The sequence below is a fragment of the Cucumis sativus genome, chromosome 3 (genome assembly GCF_000004075.3).
Source record: "Cucumis sativus cultivar 9930 chromosome 3, Cucumber_9930_V3, whole genome shotgun sequence".
Classification (NCBI taxonomy): Eukaryota; Viridiplantae; Streptophyta; class Magnoliopsida; order Cucurbitales; family Cucurbitaceae; genus Cucumis; species Cucumis sativus.
The window spans coordinates 22,308,632-22,315,036 of record NC_026657.2 but is presented as its reverse complement, the minus strand read 5'-3'; the positions used below and the strand labels follow the sequence as shown (position 1 = coordinate 22,315,036).

Below are 6,405 nucleotides of genomic sequence, written 5' to 3'. Positions count from 1 at the left end.
CGTACACATCTCGCACCTATCTAGTAAGGGTTGGAATAATACATTAAAGATAATGGAAGAACAAAATTTTTCTCAATTACATCGATTATAGCATCTATATCACAAATGATCAACTTCAAGAATACAATTAAATGGTTAGACATAAGTTCAAATAAATACAAAACAATAACTCCAGTTTCTGTAATGCCTACCCTAAAGCTAATTACACCATGTGTGTCCATATCTTTTGCTTTTAATAAGCCATCAAGCGTTGTTTGATACTTGCTTTCCACTAGTTGTCCAATCTTCAACTAGAGCAGCCAAATTTCCTACCTGGTATACATAAGTAACATATAAGCAATAAAAATGAGGAAAAAAATCTATGGAGAAATCCGATAAATTAACTAGGAAAAGTCTATATTGTCCTAGAATGCCCATGTTTCTTGCTTGGAGGAATCTGGTTCAGAGGATGAGACATCGGTGAGGGTTAAGGCTTTGGAGAAGGACATGTGTGGGAGAAGTAGGCTTGTGTTCTTTAGAGGGGTTGCTACTGTTGTTACTAAGTTGTTCAATATTGTGGAACTCGATGTTGCAGTGTTTGGAAAGAAGGATTATCAGGCGGATGGTGAGTCTTTGTAAGAATGTGAATGATTTTGATTTTCATATTTGTTTTGAGCTCAAAATTCATTGTTATTCATTTGAATTCCTAGCTTGATAACTTAATTCTATTATTTATGAATTTAATTTGCATCACTCTAGCTAGGGGCACCAATTAATTTTGAAAGAAGCCTCATGCTATCTAATATGGTATCAAATCCTTAAACTAAAATGAATATTCAACTCATTAAAAAAATTAAATTTTGATCCAATAATAGTGAACCCAAAAGGGTACTATCTTGAAAATGGTCCATAAAATAGTGCATAAATGAATAAACAAATAAGAGATGAATCAAATGTCCATGTTTTCTCCATAGATTTTTTTCCTCATTTTTATTGCTTATATGTTACTTATGTATACCAGGTAGGAAATTTGGCTGCTCTAGTTAAAGATTGGACAACTAGTGGAAAGCAAGTATCAAACAACGCTTGATGCCTTATTGAAAGCAAAAGATATGGACACACATGGTGTAATTAGCTTTAGGGTAGGCATTACAGAAATTGGAGTTACTGTTTTGTATTTCTTTGAACTTATGCTGAACCATTTAATTGTATTCTTGAAGTTGATCATTTGTGATATAGAGGCTGTAACCGATGTGATTGAGAAGAACAAAGTAAAAACTCATTTTCTAAAATGAACAAAGTAAAAACCATAAAAAAAAAAAACTCAACAATACACGTTAAGTGAACTGAACAATGTATCTATCTGACTCATGTAACTAAACTCAACAAAGTAGTGTTGCCCTGACTAAGCTGTAGATACTTATATTTGATCTCGCTCTCAAAGGCTCGTCTAGACTTGTCGAAGTAGAGTCATTCCCTGATTGTCTCCCCCTCAAGAAATGTAATATAAAAAAGCTCTGCAACAATGAAAAGAATCACTATAAATACACATCAATTGATACAACTCACTAGGACAAAAGAAAGAGCATCAAGGAAAAACTAGTAATTATAATAAATAAAACAAGAAAAGAAAAATAAAATCAGGAAAATGGGAAAAAGTTAGAAAGCAACATAAAGGTTTTACTAGGAGGATTCCATGAAGATTTCCTTGTTGCAGCACCATCACATGAGAGTATTACAACATATGAGTATTTCAACTTCTTTGGCTTGTGTCTTTCCATGAAGAGCAGCAAACAAAGGACCATCCTTAAAGCCAATTCCCTCAAGACGCAATATTGGAATCATTCCAAGAAGGCCTTCATAAAAGAGACACTTTGCACTCCTCAAATCCAAAAAGTAGATTGACATTTACTCTTCAAACCCTTCGGCATTGATCCATTTCTTTTCTTCCACCAAAATTATCTTAGCAGCATCTTAAGAAAAAGAAATCGCAATGAAGTGCCAACCCTATATATAATGTTCGTTTAGGTTGCAAAACAGAACGTACTTAGAAGGAAAAAATGAAGGAAAAAAACTATGGAGAAAACTGATAAAGTATTGTTTATTTCATTTTCTAAAGTATTGAGTATTGACTTATGCTTAATTCTAATTCAAATAAAGCATTCAATGTTTTTTCTTCCCCTATCATGTGGGTTTGTTGGCTAATCTACAGTTTTGTGAATTTGAATGAAAAGTTATTGATGTTTTTCAGCATTTCCTCCGAATACCAATTCCATCCATCATCATTCTTCTATGTATAATAAATCTCCAACAGTAAAATGGAAGCAACAGAGAATGTTGAGCGTTTTGATATATAGTCTAAGAAACTATTTACTTGTAACAATTAAGAGCAAATCGACGATTAAAGAGTGATCTAAGAAAAGTTTGATTATGATAAGTCATCATCTCAAAGTAATAATTTGCTTAGCCTAACAACTACCCATATCCAATGCTAGATTTCTCCCAACTAAAATATCAAACTTCCAGTACACACTAAGAACACATCCAAATGAGATACATCAAATCCAAAACACTACTAAATCACCATTAATTGAAAGGATCATCGAGAAACAAAACAAGGTATATTATACACAAAATGGGTAAGTCCCATGTACCAATCATATCAAAGCTTTGATTGAATCTAAAGCAGATAAGTACAATATATGACCAAACAAACAAAACCCAGAAGAAAAACAAAAAGCAAAGGAAACGAAGAAACATCAAGATCAAAAAGAAAAATCACATTGGGTTATCGATCACATATGAGTTCAGAAAGAAATGAAGTGCAATTGAATTGATTCAACTAACCTGCTTGAAGATCTCTCGAACCCTTGTGAAGATGAAAGGTGAAGGAGAGAGAAATGATTAGGAAATGCAAGAAATCGGAATGGGGGAAGGACAAGGCCGCAAAGTTGGCTAAAAAGAAAGATATAGAAATTGTTGACACACAATCCATAAGACCCAGACTTTAGTTTCAATGAAATTGTTGTTGTTGTCCAAGTCGCCCAATAGATGTCGCTGCTACCCAAGTCACCGCCACTCCATCTGATCGATTGTCTCCGTTTGTTGGTTGGGATTTGTTATCTCTGTAAATGGAGTCACCAGCGAGCAGCAGAATATGTGTTGCGTGAGGAGAAATCGTGGGTTTCAAAATTTTAGAGCTTTTTTAAACTAAAGGGTAATTTAGATATTTCACATACCCATTTGTCCCAAAACTCTTCTTTTTAAAATTTGGTCTCAAAAGTCTTAAATGTGGTCAAATTTGTACTCTTCTTGGCGATTCCCCGTCAAATTTCTTCCCCATCCTTCTTGGGGAATTGACAAAAATAGGCAAAATATGAGGTAGATAAAGATTTTTAGGATTGATTGTAAAAAAGTTGACATTTAGGACAAATTAGAGGTGAAATGACGAAAATACTCTCATTTAATTTCCTCCTTCCTCTTTTCTTTTTCCTTCCTTCAACTTTTGGTGCCTACGTTTCTTCTCTTCCATCCATTTCTTCTCCACTATTAATCCTCTAGGCTTGTAAACTGATTGAACTTTTCTTTAATCCCTCTTAGCCTATCTCGTACACATCTCGCACCTATCTCATACACATCTTTGTGAATGTTCCACAATGAAATCACCGAAACTATCATTGTTTTTGTAGTTTTGTGAATGAAAAATGGGAAAGGAAGAAAAAAGAAATCAAAGGTTTTGTGATAATGAGGAAAAATGGAATACGCACAAGGAGAGATGAGAGAAAAATGAAATATTCTTTTTGGAAGTGAGAAAATGGAGGAAGAAGAAGAAGGAATTTCATAAATTGCTTTTTAGGTTTTTTATAACTAAAGGGTAATATAGACTTTTCCTAGTTAATTTGTCTTAAATGTCATATTTTTTAAAATTTATCCTAAAACTTTTTAAACCCTTCAAAATTATCCTATTTTTTTGTTAATTTCCCATGTAACACTTCTCCCTCACAAACTTATACTTATTCTTAGAACACACTATTGCTTTTTATAATGTATACATGGCCTTAACTTGACGATCATCTCTAGCACATTCTTTCATTTTTCTCATCTAAAACCGTAATAGGAATGGTTATCGCGTTATAAAATGTAGTAGTGCACTATGATGTAAGAAAAATGTTAGAATCCTTTACGACGGGACGAGTTTATTAATCGTAAAAGACCTCGTGAACAAATCATTCTTACAAAAAGACTCCTATGTAAATTTGATTGCTTTGAATAGTAAAATAGGTAAGTATCATATTATGGATAATATAAATGTATCGATGAGTTGTGACCAAAAAAATTGTAGTTCACATCTTTTGATCTTTATTGTACTAAAAAAATAAATTTAATCGAGATCAAAACATAATTTCTTTGACCGACCTAAAACACGTTCTCTAAATCTTACCTACTCTTTTTTTGAAATATATTAACTTTTTCTTTTTTTGTTTTAAAAAAAAGTTCTTCCTTCGATTAAATTTTAATTTTCTCTCACGAATGAATCAATTGTTCAAGTAAGTGGTTTTAGTGGCAAATTAAATTAGGGGACTTAGTTCTTAAATGCACTTTGAAAAGAAATTACATAGAAAAGTCAATATATGGAAAAAAAGAGATGTTTTAGAGATGACTAAGAAATAGGGTATGGTTGCGTAACAAAATTGCCGACAAATATAATAACTTAATATCAAAGAAGAACAAAGAGATTGTGAGACGAAAATATTCATAACTCGTTTAGTGCAATATTACTTACTATTTGGAGGATTGTATGCCCTAATAGAAAAAAAAAAATCAACTTATAAAGAGTTAAATTACAATGGAGTATTGATCTGTATAGCTTATTCTTTAGTTTTAACTTTAACTTCTCCCTCCTCACTCCTACGATTACTCTCTTCTTCAAGCTTTGTATGGATCCCATCAATATAATGTACTTATACTCCCCTCAATTGAGTGTATGACCGCCCCCTTACCTTCGTAAGAAAGCTTTTTCCAAGCTTTGATTGAACTCACTTCAATACAACATCAAAAACCCATCTCAAAGTTCTCTAATTGATTTCGTACAGTCACAATAACATCCAACCAAGCCTACTTGACTACAGTGTATATATGTGTATATAGGCCTTGAAAATATCTTTTAGAGTATATAAGATTTACACATATATTTGAAGTCTTCAAACTTTCTTTTTTAGAATATCAAGGACGTCATGTATATAAGATTTTTTTTAGATGGCACAATGTTTTTGTGGACACAAAGTTCGATAAATTTCAAATGTTGATGGATCATCCATTAAAATTTAAAAAGGATCCATATTTTAGATTTTTTTTTGCATTTGCTATTATAAGTGAAATTACCAATAACAAATATGTATGACAACTCTTAGTAGTTGATTCTTGCAACTTAATCTTGTTATAGCTCGTGATGACTTGACACTTGCTCGCTTTTGCTACTCGTTCTTGATTCCCACTCTATCATATTGATAGAAATTAAAGTTGAGCAATCAAAAAATAAGAAACGAGTATCAAGATAAGCATGCAAGAATCGTGCATTGAAGATCAAGGTATGCTTCACATGATTGTTATGGCAATTTTTCTTATGGTGGAAGTAGAATGTTAAAAATAATTATGTGAGAATTGACCTTTTTCTTTTGCTTTCACTCTTTGCTGTTTGCTTTGTTGCTCCATTGCACCTGATGGTCAGTGACAAATGGAGTAAGAAAGATTTGAGAATGAATTGCACAAATTGACGAAAGCAAATTAAGAAGAAGAAAAGGTAGGAGATAGGTGCGAGATAGGTGCAAGATTTAGGACATTTAGGACAAATTAACCTGTGTACGAGATAGGTGCGAGATAGGTGCAAGATGTGTGCGAGATGCGTGCGAGATAACTTAGGAACGGTAGCAATTTGATTGTGAAACTCATAGTGAAAGTTTGAAATGTGCAAAATGTTGTGAGATAGGTTTGAGATGCGTGCGGAATAGACCCACTTAAAAGGGATATATATGTTTGTAAAATTAGAAAAATAACTAAAACATAAAATAAAAATTGACTTAATTTTTTTTCATACTCCACTATGATATTGTTACACATTGAAAGACTTACATGTATCATGATCCAACGTTATCCTTGAAAAACAACTATACACAACACATGAGTTTTTTTTTCAAACTAAACTTCAAAATTCAAACATCTCATAAATCAAGTTGTTCATTGATTTTGATTAACAAAATCTCACTATAAAGCATGGTGAAAAAAATGGCATTCAAGGATCTAAATTTTTCGTTTATTTGGCAAGATGCTCACTCAATTATACATTATTTGATTGTAAAATGGCAACAATATTCACCTAATGACTACGGAACTACTACAAAAGGGTAAAATTTAATGAAAAGGGTCTTC

The 6,405-nt window shown here is 32.4% G+C and overlaps 1 long non-coding RNA gene across 2 annotated transcripts; it reads right to left on the bottom strand.

The window, feature by feature from the left end:
* Positions 1 to 1,185: 1,185 nt before the first annotated feature.
* On the bottom strand, positions 1,186 to 3,143 carry LOC116402582. Of its 2 annotated transcripts, XR_004215031.1 has the most exons (3): positions 2,827 to 3,143; positions 1,664 to 1,986; positions 1,186 to 1,496 (listed from the first exon to the last, which is right to left on the bottom strand). It is a non-coding gene; the product is annotated as an uncharacterized LOC116402582 (long non-coding RNA). The 2 variants fall into 2 exon arrangements; XR_004215030.1 differs by lacking the exon at positions 1,664 to 1,986.
* Positions 3,144 to 6,405: the final 3,262 nt, after the last annotated feature.